Here is a 15,828-nt window from a genome sequence, read left to right as displayed (position 1 = left end):
TGAGACAGAAATGCACTTCTTCTAAGTGAAGTTCCTAACTGGAATCTAATTGGAGTTCCTACAGTTGGAATTGTCCAATAATAAAACGGCCTCCCTCTAGAGGTGTTAAGATGTCCTTTCATCACTGATGACCACCTTTGGGGATGTTATAGATGGAATTCAGGTCCTGATTAAATAAATGCTCAAGGACTTTAAGTCTCCATTAGACCTGAAATACTGATTTTCTGACAAGCCTCATCAGCGTGCCAATGGTGGCTAGCTTGGTTTATAGTACAAAGAAAATTGAAAAGTGTTTCAGGATTTTGGTCTTTTATTTAAAAATATTTATTGCAGAATTAGAGACATTAAGAAGAGAATGCATACGGTGTCTAGTGTAATTCTAACTAAATCCTTTTCCCTTTCTCATGCGCTCTGTTCCCAGTCTGCTTGATCTGTGTATAGGTTTTATTGTTTAGTTTCTGCCTGTATGATTTGCCTGCTCATTAAAATTTAGTGCAGTAGTCATCATATGAGATGGAGAGTGGTCAGGCTTCAAGAATCTTCTAAAAGAAATGGGACCCTTAGGATGTTAGTTTGAATAGGTTTGGAGTCAGATAGACGCAACTTTAAATCATGGCTTCTCCTTTTAATAAATGGATGATTTTCTTCAAGCTGTTTTATTTCTCTGAGCCTCAGTGTCTTCACCTGTAAAAACATTTAACTGGCAAGTCTGTTACAAGCTTTAGAAATTCTTGATAATCTTGGCAGACAAGAATGAAGGCTACTTTCACTGAGATTATTTTAATTAGCACAAAAGTGAATTCAGAACTAAGAATGGTCTCTTTTCCTTTCTACAAGAGTTTTTATTCAAGATATGCTTCTAATTTTGAATATAGAAACCAGCCAATTATTTTTCCTAAAATAAAGAAGTAAGCATATCAGTACAGAGAAGCCGTGGGGGATATTAGGAAGAATGTTGAATCTGGATTTGGAGATTTAAGTTCCATCCTTAACTCTAATGTAAGTAAGTTGTGTGGTTTTGAATAAATGGTTTACATTTTTCAACCCCAGCTCTCTCATCACCGTAATTTGGGGGTTACCTTAGGTCAAGGTTTTGCAGGTCAATTGGGGGAAACTCTGAGTTGAGCATAATCATCTTAAAAAAATGGTAATACTTCTCAGAGCCTTTTGATGCCAATTCATATTATGATTCTCATGTAGGGGATATAAAATGCAGTGTGTATTAAATTTGTTGGACCGCTGAACCACTTTTTTTGTTTTATTGAATTATAGCCAGTTTGCAATGTTGCACGACTTTTTATAGAGCATCTCACAAAACCAGTGTGGTGCAGAACACATGCTGGGAAATGCTGCCCTGCCTTGTATCTAAGGAGGATCCTTCCAGCTCTGATGTCTGACGCGAGCTGCCCCGTGAGCAGGGCTGTCTAAACTCAAGGGAATATTAACCTCTCCTTGGGTTTTGATTTTAGGTCTATAAAATTAGGACAATTGCTCTCTGTTTCCTTCACAACTTGGTGGCAGGATTAAATAAATAATGTATTTGAAAGTGCTTTATAAACTATAAAACACTTCACATATACAAGGATCTTTCTCTTATTCATATGCTTATAGGATTTTTTAAAACATGAAGGTTGGCTAAGAATATTCAAGAGAATATAAACAACAGATGTATGTACATGTTCATATCGAATTCAAGACAAGTGTGCCCCACACCAAGGAAATTTTCTGCTTACTGCTGGAGCTTGAGCTTAATCAATATGATGCGTCATGTAGGTATTTGTGATTTTCCATACCCTCAGAATGCCTGCTGACAGAATTAACAAGAAGTTAAGCCATGAAGGCCCATCGAGCTCTGTAACTGCTGAGGGACAGAGAGCTCATGTAGACTGTTTCGCACACAGTGGATTCAGTGCCTTTGGATGCGAGAAATAGACTGGTTATGGGCGGCTGGGGGGTAAAGCTATGTGACATGATACATATATGTGAAAGAAATGTGTTTGGAGCTGGAACCCCTGAGTGTGGGTCATATAGTGATTTGGGGGGAGTGAAATATTATATGGCTGTTGTGAAGAAAAAGATGAGAAAATCCCTTTTACTTCTAATTTGCTATAAAAATATTAGGTGTGAGGCTTTGATAGCTATTTGAACTATATACTGAGTTCATGAACAAGAAGCCATGAGACAATTCTGATTATGTAAGTCTCTACCAGCTTCTTTGATCTCCTTAGCATTAAAAATCACATAAAAATATAATACACCTAAAGCACACAAAATATATAATATACTATATACAAGAAGATAACTATTTTCATGTGGAATTCGATACCTTTTAGTCTATGGTGGACCTTATCTCAATCACTGTTCCTATATTCTTGAAGTTATAGTATGAGACCCTTTAAGAATGATTTCACTATAATACAGATAAAAAAAGGGCATTTAAGAAAAACCTAAAATTTCTAAGTAATAATCAGTGCATCTCTTCCTTCTCTACTTTTGACTCTATGTGCATTCATAGACAAAATCAATATTAACTTACAAGGTACAAAGTACTCTCATTCACACTTACAATGTGCTCTATTTCTGGAAGAGATATTCTCAAAGCAGTTTAATCTGCTATTTGTCTCCAAAGAATTTTAGATTATTTTTCTGAAAAGGAACTGGTTGCCAGCTTTTTATAAACTGAACCACAAACTCCTTTTTTACCTATAAATACTTTCTTTATGCTGTGTAATAATCAATGGGTATTTCTTTAGAAATTTTTATAAAGGAAGCATTACAATAACCAATTATACAAAACTACATTTACTGATTCAGCCTCATTGTAAACTACATGAGATTCTTAATTTTGAACAACTGTTTAGTGTGACAAACATGAAAGAAAAAAATTGCCTTTATAGGTCTGGAGAAGGGGATTCAATATGGTCTATTTTTGCTCTGTGTGTTACAGTGAATTTCAAGATCGATTTTTCTGCTGTTGAAGGAGTTGGAATCAGTTTTCTCTGCAATGATGAGTGTGATATATATAGAAAAGCCATTGTGTTAGAATGGAAGCTGGCATGGTCGAATGCGTATGGTTTGTTAAAAGCTAGGATAAGCAAATGACTGGACAAGAATCCAGAAAAGAAAACAGATAAACAAGGCCCGGAAGGAAGCAAGAGCTTCGGTGACAGCTTCAGAAAATAGAAGCAACTCAGATTATCATTTACAATGGCGCCTGTGCATCTGGATCCCCAGCCTGCGTTCCCTGTGCAATTACAGAATCAGTAAAGTTACGCAATCACCTGGAGGAAAATCTAAAGATATCAGTTTCTTGTCACATGGGCCTCTCAGCAGAGCTGCTCACAGCATGGCAGCTTTCTTCCCCCCTGACCTCCAGAGAGAAATCCAAGTGAAAGCAAGTGAAAAAAGACCACAGTCTTTTTATAACCTAACCTTGCAACTGATATCTTACTACTTCTGCCGCATTCTATTTGCTGGAAGCAAGTCACTAAATCCAGCCCACGTTCAAGGGGAGGGAATTACACAAGGCATGATAGCAGGAGGCAGAGATCATTGGGATCATTGCTTGAGATACTGAGTGATGGTCTATCACCCTCTGACAATCCAAAAATGTTCTAAGCCGCTAGGTTTGGGTAGTAAGTTGTTAAGCAGCAAAAGCTAAATCATACACTCTGGCAAGTAACAGATCCATCACATGTCATTCCATTTTTCCTTCTCAAAGGAGTAGCATCCTGGCTCATTTGACAAGCAAATTGAAGAGTATAGATTGTCTATCATTAGTGGAAATGATGGCTTGCAAAAGCGATTAAGAGTCTAAATTATCCTTGTCATGAATTCAGATTAAGCAGTGATTTAATACATTTTATTTCATCACTCCTATTAAAGTCCAGAATTACAGATGTCTTAAGTGTTTCTGGAAAAGCCTTTTCCATTTGACTTTTAAATGCATCCAGGGGCTTGATCTTTTCTATTAAAATACTCCAAATGCTACTCCTGATCTTGTGAAGGCACATACTCTCACACAACTGCAGAATGATTTCTGAGAAGCTGGTATCTGGAAGGCGTGTTTTAAAACCTCTGATTTATTTTTTATGGTGAAAGAAAGAGGAATTATTAAGAAATTCTTGGAAGTGAGCTATGACTAGGGTTCTTTTCCTCCCACATTTATAGGCTTTCGTGTGAATCCCCCTGAGTGTAACTTTGGTCCAAACGTGCTCCATGGTGCCTTGTGCTGATTTTCCTGAAGAACAGCACATTTTAACAGTTCTGAGGTTTGTCATATGCTGGTCAACAACCAGATGATTAGCAAACCCTATGAAGGAGGAATATGGCAAGAAATAGGCTAAGACATAAAATTGGAATTCCCCAAGCCCGTTGTATTCAATACACATTTAACTTAACATCTTAGTGTATAAAAAGAACTGGGTTGAGGGGTTAGAGTTGGAGATAAAACCAAGAAGGTTAAATCTTAAATGCCATAATAAAGAGTCCTAGGTATATTTTTAAAAAGCACAGGATGCTTTTGGTTTAAATACTGCAAGGACATAATCAGATCTGTGCGGTAGGGACAGCAGTCTGGTGTATGTGTAGAACATGCAAGATAAATAGCATCGGGGAGATAACAGAGGGACGTAAAGCAGTTAAGAAACCGACATGGTACCCCAGGGCATGAGTTCATATCGCTGTTCTACCGCTTAACAACCATGTAACCTTTGAAGCCATCTAGAAGCTGCATCTCAGTCTCTTTATCAGCAAAATTAGGTGAGGCTGACCTACATGATCCTTAAGGTCCTTTGTAGAATCGAAAAAACCAAAGCAAAACTCTTTATTCTCTGGGGTTCTGTGCAGCGACTTTAAAGCCATCTGAGAGTTTGGGACACTGAAAGAGCAAAAACAGCCTTGGTAAGTGTAGGTCAAAGATCAACTTTTTTGTTGACTGCAACCATCCCCCAGTGCAGAAATCTTGCCTACTTGCCATCTTGACAGATGGTCCCCAGTCTCTGCTGCAGTGGTAGAGAACTCACACTTCTGAAGGGTACCCCGGCATCCGTTGCTGGGCAATGCTCTAATTATGTTTTCATTTGTTTTTATGTTGAGGTAAAATTTGCTCATTATTGTTAGGTCTCCTGTCTGGGATTACGCTAAATAAGTCCATTTTTCCTTCTGTGGGACCATTAAACTTGAGCCTAGTCCCTCTCAGCTAACATTCTAAAATATGTCCAGCTGTTTTCTGAGGATATGGTTGGGGACACTTGACCATCTTGAATACCCAGAGCCGCACGGGTGCAACTTCAATGCATGTCTCAGTGCTGCTGTGACACCTCCTGGCTCCTCCTCCTCCTTGACCTTCCGTTGCTGATGGAGTCAGAGCACAGCTCACACTCTCCCTCCTGGATCAAAACGGGGTCTCCCCAGTGTGTGGGCTCATCTAGGGATGAGCCTTGTGGAATGACCCAGGAGCGCCCTGTGGATTGTTAACAACAAGTGAGCTGGGACCGAAGGGCCCTCTTTCCCAGGGGGAAGGGCTGCACCTGATCCCAGCTTGCCAAAGACATGGGTGGTTTCTTGCCCACGGCGGGAGAGGCCATGAATCCCCATGGGCCCTCGTGTTCCCCGGGTCCCAGGCCGCTAGCCTTTCTCAGCGCTCCTCTAATCAGCCAGCACTTCCGTTCAGTCGGCTCAGCACCTGAGTCCAACAGTCCAAGTCCACTGGTAAGTCCACTTTCAGGATTGTATGATAAGGAGGATGGGGTCTCCAAATGCCCTCGGATTTCACGTTTCCCCAGTAAATCTTGTACTTTCATGCCTAGTCTGAAGTTATGGAATTCACTGTCATCCACTTCACCATGGAGTTATAGAACACACACTCAATTCCCCTCCTAATTTCTTCTTTTTGCTGAGAGATTAGGTCCTAGTTTTAGCATTGGATATAATTTCTCTTCTCCAAACAACGTGGATTGAATTTTTCACTTAATGGGTTTTCTGAAAGCAAAAGATTCAGTCCCAACCACCTATCTCTTACTCAGAGGCAATACATGCTCTTAACTCGACGGACACAATGTTACCCCACAAATATGTGAACCAACCAGCTAGGTATAAGATCCTGGGGAAGGAGGCTTGGGGCCCCCAGAAGGTCCCTCTGTGGGAGGCTCCTCCGGTGCACCCAGCCTCTGGAGCACAGCCAGGCAGGCATCAGGAGCTGGACCTGGCCTGGGCAGGTCTCTAGTCTCTGAACTCAGGGGCTCCTGTGGTTTCTTTGTGAAGATGAGGCTTTTAGTTCCCGAAAATATGAACTATTATTACTCAAGCTGGTCTCTGGCCATTTAGTCATCTTTCTGTCTAGCATGTTATGATCAGTTCTCCAATCACCAGCGAGCAAGAAGAGATGATGTCTGCTGTTGGCAGGAGGTTCCAGGCGGCAGATGGCAGTCCCCCTACAGAGAGGGAACTAGGGAGCCTCATGGAGGTGGGGAGCCTACAGGTTCATCTGAAGAAGAGAAAGCTAAGAAACCGCCACATTATCTCAGTCAGGTCAAAAGGCAGAGCCATTCCTCAGATTGGAAAGGCGCATTTACCTAGATAGAGGCAGATTGATTTCCTCCGACTGGCGTGCACATGCCTTCTGACCACGCCACGTCAATGATGAATATTTCAGCCTGCTAATGGGAGCTAGCCAGGGTTTATTGGGCATTTACTGCGTGTCAGGCATGGTTCTAATTGCTTTACACATTTTAACCCTTTTAATCCACAGAAAATAAATATGGCAAAGACAGTCACAGTAACTCCATTTTATTGGCTAAGGGACTGAGACACAGAGTTAGAAGTCTGCTCAAGCTCACACAGAGACTAGGAGTGGCACCTGAGCAATCCACCCCCAAAGCCCAGGTGTGACCCCAGCACCACCCTGTCTGTCCAGACAGAGCAGCCCCTTCAGTGTGGCCCCAACGTATCTTTCCATCTCTTTACTTCCGAGTAGTAAAACTGGAGCATTCACTCTTTTCTTAATGAAATCCATCTTCCCCACCTCTGTGTCCTCTCACGATCTCTCTGCCTAAAATGCCTGTCTCCATGCCCCTTCTTTGCCTGCCAACCTCACTCCCGTTTTGGGGAGAATCCATTTCAGAGATACTATCAAAGCAAAAGAAAGTAATATTTGCTAAGTGCCTACAATCTTTTGGGGACTGTACTAAGGACATTCGTGTGTGGTATTTTGGTTAATCCTCAATCCAACTCTTCGGGAGAGGAGAGATAAGAAACGGGTCTGAGATGAGTGTCCTGCCCAGCCTGGGAAGGGCAGGGCTGCCCTGACCCTTGTGCACAGTGGCACCACGGGCTCTGGGTGTGTCCTTCCTCCCACGCAGCACTCTGTCCCTCTCTCAGGACACTTCACCTTACTTTAAGTACAGGGTCTATAATGCCCTTATCATGAGACTTCTGATAGCAGAAGTGTGTCATGTCCTTTTTCCTCCCTGCGGTGCCCAGCCTAGTCCTTTGTACTTAAATCAATTAATAAATATTTGTGTAATTGAATGAAACTGCATCGAGGATCAGGGAGGGAGTCATCCTGGAGAAGGCAGGCACATGCTTGCCAACTTCAGCACATCTTCCAAGTTCTAAAATAATGAGCTGTCAGTTTCCTTGCGTTGCTAAGCCACTGGGGGAAGGAAGACGTGAACTGAAACAAGCAAGAACATGCCTCAATCCACCAGAAGAGGAAGCTCCTGCTTTCAGACATGACAAGTTCCCCAAACATGCGGTGTTAATGCCGATAGCGTGTATCCAGCACTTGTGCCCGCACGAACGTGTGCGAACCAGCTCTGGCACAAAGAGGCGTCCTAACTGGAAGGTGCCAGAATACATTAAAACAGCACAAAAGCAATTTAACGTGAATATTACATGGCTCCTGCAAAAGGAAATAATTTGTTCGGTTACTTCCCTTTATTATATGCCAAGGTTTTACTTAAATGTGTCTAATGAGCCTGTGTTTGTTGTGTGCTGGCTGTGTAAGTCATTACATAAGGGGCCCAAGGCACTTACCTACCCCACCATTGCCGGATCCTAAGTTCCAGAAAATAGAAAACAAAACAAAACCAAAAAAAATACTTTCCTCTTCAATTCCTGCTGCCTTTTCCTCTCTCATTCTAAATTAGAGGGCTGAGAGCCACAGAGATGATTCTGCAAAAAAGTTTCAGGATGCCAAGAATTTTTACCTTGTCTCAATTCCAAAGTGCTGAAAAACACAAGTGGCTTTAAATCATAAACCTGATGAAACAATCACCCATAAAATACTGAAGGACGATAAAAAAGGAGATTAGTTTACATTTCATTCTACACATCAGAACACAGGGAAGTAAAGGGAGCTGTGATGTGGTGGAAATTGGATTTGAAATTGATCATAAAGACTGTCTATGTGAGTGATAAATTTCCAGGGGGGAATGATTTGGCAGATAAGAACACTTGCTGTGGAGAATCAGCTCCCTGAGTTCAAATCCCAGCTGTACCATGGAAGAGTTGTGTGATCTTCGACAAGTTACCTAACCTTCATTTGTAAAGTGGAAATAATGGTTTTACTTAGTTATATGACTGTTGTAAGAATTAAATATGTTAATACATTTAAAGGGTTTGGAAAAACTGCTATATACTAAGAATTCAATAAATATTGGTATTAAAGACATGGAAGTGACCTAAATGTCCATCGACAGATGATTCGATAAAGATGTTGTAGTACATATATACAGTGGAATACTACTCAGCCATAAAAACAATGAAATAATGCCATTTGCAGCAACATGGATGGACTGGAGATTGTTATACTAAGTGAAATAAGCCACAAAAAGAAAGAAAAATACCATATGATACCACTTGTATGTGAAATCTTAAAAAAAAAAAAAGGACACAAATGAACTTATTTACAAAACAGAAAAACTCATAGAAAACAAACCTATGGTTACCAGCGGGGAAAGGGGATGGGAAGGGATAAATTGGAAGTTCAAGATTTGCAGATACTGACTACTATATATAAAATGAATAAACAACAAGGTCCTATTGTATAGCCCAGGGAACTATAGGGTCTATATCTAGTAATAGCCTATGATGAGAAAGAATATGTAAAGAAAATGTATGTGTATTACTAAATCACTATGCTGTACACCAGAAACTAACACAGCATTGTAAACTGACGATACTTCAACTAAAAAAAAAAACACTGGTATTATTCTTATTTATATTTAAGTCAAGTGTCATATCTCAAAGATTCATTTTGTTCTTGATATTAAAATGAAAATGGCTAAAGGGCTGGTCTACAGCGTCCTCCCCGAGATTTGAGTGCGTTCCTGCCAATCATGGCAGCTCTTCCTTGCAGAACTCCCGCTTACTTCTCATGTCCTGTGGCTATTCTTTTTTTTACCAAGAGACTCAGGCTCTTGTCCTAAAAATTCCCAAAGTATCTCCATCACAAGGCCAATTAGGAGAATGTCACCCAAGGCTTAGAGGGTAACAGCGCCACTGATACCACACCACTGCAATTTCCCGTGGACTGTCAGACACCCCTGTTTTGGAAAGCCCGCTGAGCATTCCCATTGTCAGGAAGGTGTTCCTGGCCACCACTTGTCTCCCACAGCCAAGTCCCTGGGCCTCTTCCTCACCCTTTCAGCTTCAGCTTCTCATCTCTCTTCTTTTTCAGCCTAGTTTCCTCAGGTCCTCTTTCCTGGGCTGCCAGAACTCCATCTTTCCCCCTTTGTTATTTGCAGCAGTTAGCGTTCTGCTTGTTTCACACCCACATCGTCCAGAACTGCGGGCCATCAGGGTGCTTTGTCAGATAAAAAATGATTCTCTCACTAAGAAATGCTGCTGTTGACTTTTAAAATAAGTGTTTCCTCACTAAATATACTTACGTACACAACAAATAGGTACTAACCCTTTTTCTTTCCCCTCTCCTTTTTTTGTGGACGCTGCTGGGTACCACCCACATCCCTCAGTCAGGACTAAGAGGCTTATTTTCCCAGCTGCTAACAGCTCTCAGGTATCAGTCTTTTCCAGGAATCGAACTCAGCTAAAGGGAGCAACCTCCTTGAAGTTCACGATCTCTTCCTGGGAACAGCCTACATCTGATAACTGATCAGTGCAGAGATGGTCCTCATTGCCCTCCTTAGGAAAATTCTAAAGAACTAAACCAGCTTGAGAGTTTCCAATGGAGTTGACTGACTGTATCAAGCCCCAGAATGTTCCTCTGCCCAATTCTACATCCTTCAGTCTCTTTATTTCCCTCTAACTGTTTATCCCAATAGCTCTACCCACAAAACCTCCTGCATACGAATCTCTATCTTAGAGTCTGCTTCCTCAGGAGTCTGGCCTGCAACACTGTGCAATTTTTCTATTGCTCTATCTTGCAGATCACTAATCCTGTCTTTTGCTGTGATTAAGTGCATTAAGTACTTATTTAGTTTCGAACTTTAGTTGTTTTATTTACAACTCGATAATTTCCTTTAGGTACTTTGGAAAAAATAGATTTGAGTCTTCCGGGAAAATCTTGTTGAAGTCAGGGTTGCATAGATTATCTCAATGCAATCAAGCATAGATCTGACTTAAGGTGGGTTTCAGCATTTGCTGAAACGAATTTATTTCTGGTTCACTTTTACTATTGGTAAATCAGCCCTTTGGGGTCCAACCTAAAAACATGGGTTTGTAACAGGCTTCTCCTACTTTGTGGATACTGGATTATGTTTTTTGTCTTTCTAGCTGATAAGACATCTGAAATCTGTTTATCTTCTCAGACTAGCTGATGCTTTTGCTCGGCTCAGTACTGCTTATGTAAAGCAAATGCTCCAAAGGAAAAAATGGTACAGACTATGGGGCTCACATCAATGATGTCTTCTCTTTGAGATCTTGGTCCTCAGTCTTGGCCTCCTAGATAGTTCTGCAATGTTTTCAAAATAGTCCTGAAGAAAAATGTTTAAATCCTGCTTTATTTATTTTCCTTGGTGAGATAAAGATCTCCCACAACTTGCTTACATTAATTTTTAATGTTTAAATAATCAAGATAAATAAATTTTTTAAAATTTTGTACTAAGGCACAAAGCTATATTATTTTCCTTTTAAGAAAGAATTTTCTTTTCAAACATAATTTTTGAATGGAACTCTTGTATATACTACCAGTATAAGCCAACTTACTGATAAAGTGTTGATAAGGTTATATATATAATATGTATATATATATATATATATGTATTTTTTTTTTCTTTATCTTCAGTGCCTTCTTTCCCCCTCAAAATTGTCTTCATTTGGAAATACATCATGGTACAACAAACAGAATCCTAGGTTCTGAAAGCAGAGGCTGAATTTGAATCACCTCAATAAAAGTCACAGTTTCTCATGCAATTTTGAGACCTGAGTCAGTTCACTGACTTATAGTCCCTTGAGGATGGTCCCTGCAGTAATGTCACAAGTGCTTACTATAACTATGCTTCTTAGCTTAGCGAAAGCCAAGTAGAATCTCCTGGAGCTCTTTATCCGTAAGAAACAGTAAAAATGAAGCAATATTGCATATCATTTAACTCACCTATTTGATATGAAGACCTAGACCCTGGAGAGTGACAGTGTAGTATCATAAGCTTAACAAAGTGGTAGCTCTTATTGAAACTGCAATTCCTGGCCCTTTGTATGTGAGTATTGATCTGTTTATCAGTTCTTTTACCATTAGTCTCTGTGTTTCTTCATTTTTGCATCTCAGTTAAAGTATGGCCACTAATTCAGATTTTAAGACAATCAGCCAAACAAAAACTGAGAATCACTCTGAGCCGCTCTAGCCAGCATATTAAATCCCAGATCTCTAAGTGTATCTATATTATTAAATTCACTTGACATAAATTATATTCCACCACCATCACCACCCCTGACTCGGTCTGTCTGCACTAGCCTCATCAGAAATAATTTCTTTGTTTTTTTCAACCAGCTTAGTTTTTGTTTTTGTTGTTTTTTTGTCATTATATATCTGGGAGGTTGAAAAAGTAGCTTCAAATTTTTTGCATCATCCCCATCTGGAAGTGGAGTCTTTCTCCATCTCTGGAAAATGAGCCAGCTTTTGACTAGCTTTAACTATTAGAATATGGAGAAAGTGATGTAGTTTAAGCTCTGAATCTAGGCTTCAAGAGGAGTTGCAGCTTTTGCTCTCACACTAGGTACCATTCCACTACCATGTGGACAAACCCAAGCTACCCTATTGGAGAACAGGAAGCCATATGAATGTCTGCCATCCCAGACATTCCAGCTAGAGTCCCAGTCATGGGAGAGAACCCAGCCATAAATAGTTGACCCTGGCTCAGACTAGAATGACCATGCAGCTGTTCTCAGCCCAAACTGATAACCACAGACCCATGAGTTAGGTAAAATGTTTGTTTATTTAAGCCAGTAAGGTTTTGGTTGCTATGTTATGTAGCAATAAGTAAAATTAATTAGCGAAGTTTTGCAACTGGGGGCCTTGTAAGCATTTTCATCCTGAATTTGACTTTCTAATTGGTCTCCCAGGGGATGCTGGGATATAGGGAAAGAGCTAAAGGCAATGAGTAGTGCTGGAGATGGAATACAAGGAGACGTGAAGCAAGAACTATTTCAGACAGAGAACGAGAAGGCGATTTTGCTGTCAAAGAATGATCAGTAGAGTTGGGGGAATTCAAAATCATCTTATTCTCCCAAATGTCACCATTCTAATTTTCATGGTTCTACACTTTCTCGGTCAATGCTCTGCTTTCGCCCAAAATACATTGTAAGACTTGACTTCCCAACCCACGTGATGACACTCTGCATCTGACTTTTGGCGACATTGTTCTTGAGATAAGAGGTTCCTGTAGAGTGACCTGAGAAACTCTCTGTTTCTCTGATCGTGCCTTGATCTAAAAACTTACAATGCTGAGCCTTGAATTTCCTTTCTTTAAGCTTCAAAGTGCGCTGGAAGCATCCAGCCCTCAGTACAGGTCTTGTATTTCTCGTACCACTCATACAGTGCTGTGGAAGTGGCTCCCATCTGCCCAAAATGCTAAGGGACCCTTTCTCCGTATGGCTCTAAGTGATGGCTTAAGTGGCTATTTTGCCATTGCATGTTGTGAATAGTTAGTATTCCATTCTTTAATGGCAGCTGGATCTTAACTACCTTCCAGTCCAACCAAACCCAGTCAGTCATCGTTTTCCAGTGAGATTTCAGTGTAATTAACTGAATCCCCTCAAGCTAATTTAAGCAGAAAAAGATTTAGTGCAAGGAATTAGGTGCTTACGAAACTTTGAAGGCTGGAGTAACAGGCTCTGGGCTGAGCTTCTAGGCATGACTCCTAAAATGGTCCTGAAGTACCAGCCCACTATGTGAGCTTGTGCCTCGACCACAGTCAGGAAGCTGGTTAAACAGGAAACTTCCAGAATGTCTCCCACCCCTGACCTCTGCCATGATGTGGGCAGGTAAATGGATCCCCTTATTCTCAGTACCCATAAAGCTAGGGATGGTCCCCAAGGACCAGCATCTCCTATATCTAACACAGAAATACCCACCATGGCACTGTTTTCCAGGAGAACTAACAGAACAACTTGCACCTTTCTGGATAGCCCAGAATTTGAATCTTCCAAATCTCATGCAGGTATGTCTGCTTGGCGTGAGCTATGTGACCAGCTGAACTCTGAAGCAGTCAAGGAAATGTGGTCCTTCACTTTTCATCCTCTGTTTTCTGTATATGCATAACCCAATGGCATCAGCATCACCTGTAAGGGAACAGAGACATGCATGCCCATCGGCAGAACCTGACACAAGGGCCAAAGGGCTTCTTACCAGTGCCAGTGACGGGTGAGGCTCAATTCACGTTAACCATCTTTATTGCTATTGGCCTCGCACTGCTCATCGATGGGAAAAAACAGACTCCAGCGGAGAAGCCTGAAGCTTCTTCAGAACAAAGTGAAAACAAACTTTTACGTTGTCTTCTTTTTGCTGCGAGGGTCATGCTCTCATAAAAGGCTTTTCCGAACTACCAGCGCTGGAAGGGGATTAGTTTTTGATGAGTAACTTTTCATACTGTTTCTCTCTCCTCATTAGTGCTCTTCAGTTAACTTCCCTATTGAAAAACATCCCGCTTTCTGTCTCTCTTTCCTAATCTTTCTGTTTCTGTTTCTTGGTTCCCTGGTCCTCTTCCCCTCTTGTCTGCCCTCCTCCTCCCTCTTCCTCTCCCTCTCCTGACTTAAAAATAGGGTTTTTTATGTTTTTAGAAACATTTCATATTATTGTTTTTTTACTAGAGTGAAGCCCTTTTGACTTCATTATAATGAATTAATATTTGTAAAGCACTTAAAATAGCTCCAGGCCCATAGTAAGCATTATTTGAATGCTCCCTTTCATTTATTTACTTTTTTTTTGTTAAAAAAAAGAGATATTTTAGTCATACTCTGGGGACCATCTTGTCTCATTGAGATTTTCTTTTAAAACTTCAGGAATTAAACCACTTCGGATAGGATCTAAGATGAACCTTTTTTTCTTCTTCTTCTTTTTTTTTTTTTTTACAATTTTATTGAGGTATAATTGACACATAACATTGTATTCGTTTAAGATGTACAACATCATGAGCTAATATATGTATATACTACAAAATTATTACCATAATACATTTAATTAGTCATCACCTCATAATTACGATCTTTTTCTTGTGATGAGAACTTTCAAGATTCACTCTCTTAGCACCTTTCAAATATACACGACAGTATTGCTAACTGTAGGCACCATGCTGCGCATTATATCCACAGGGGTTATTTACCTTAGCTTTGGAAGTCTGTACCCTTTGATCACCTTTACCTCCTTTTGCCCCCCGACACCTCCCCAACTTTGGCAATCTGTCCTCCGTAACTTTGACTTCAACTTTTTAAAATCCCACATGTAAATGAAGTCATACAGTATCTGTCTTTCTATGCCTTATTTCACTCAGCATAATGCCCTCAAGCTCCAGCCTTGTTGTTGTGATTATTTGGTGCTAAATCTTTCTCTTCAGTGAAAAAACATTAGAGGGTGATTTCAGCATTACCAAGGCAAAGAGCCCAAGTCTCATTAATGCCGTAGCTAATATATTGTAGGGAGAATCAACTGATGGTGAACATCAGGTCTAATTCCATGGGATTAAGCCTATGTTTGATAAAGAAAAATAACCCAATTGTTTCAGATGCTCAATTTTGCATCTCTTTAACCCCTTCTCTCACACTCACTTGTCCGTCTGCTTACGGAGACTGGATGCTGACTTTCTAGAAAACTCAGGAATAATTGAAAGGCAACGCCACACCTATTCATCACATACTTATTTGCATTTTGGACAATTTTCATTATAACCTAAATGTGTGTGTGTTTTTTTTAAAGAACCTTGAGGATGGCAAGAAAGGAGAAGGATATTGGCAGAGAATAAACACTTTGAAGTCTCAGAGGATGTAGCAGGACCTGCATTCTGGGCCCCCGTCCCGGGAAGCCCACATCACAGAAAGCCTTGCCTGTAAAGATGCTGCTTAGATTTGCAGGAGGCAGAGACAGGGCTGTGAGTGGGAAGCCCTGACTGGCTCAGCTGGGGCCCTCCCGGCTGTTCGCTGCTGTGTGTTCCTGCCCTTCAAGCACCGCTGCCTTTAATAAGGCTGTCAGGTGGTCTCCTTGTCTACACATGCTTCCTTGTGTTTTCCTCAGCTGCGACCAGCCCAGATGGACACTGTGTACAGAGCTTTCAGCCTCTGAGATAGCAATTTGATCTTTTAAGTCCCTTCAAAGGAGCATTTTACAACCCCTGTCTAATGTAGGAAAATGACCGTTTTAAATAAGGATTGCAACAG

The sequence above is a fragment of the Vicugna pacos genome, chromosome 12 (genome assembly GCF_048564905.1).
Source record: "Vicugna pacos chromosome 12, VicPac4, whole genome shotgun sequence".
NCBI classification, from domain to species: Eukaryota; Metazoa; Chordata; class Mammalia; order Artiodactyla; family Camelidae; genus Vicugna; species Vicugna pacos.
The sequence above is the reverse complement of the archived record's forward strand: the minus strand, read 5'-3'. Positions refer to the sequence as shown.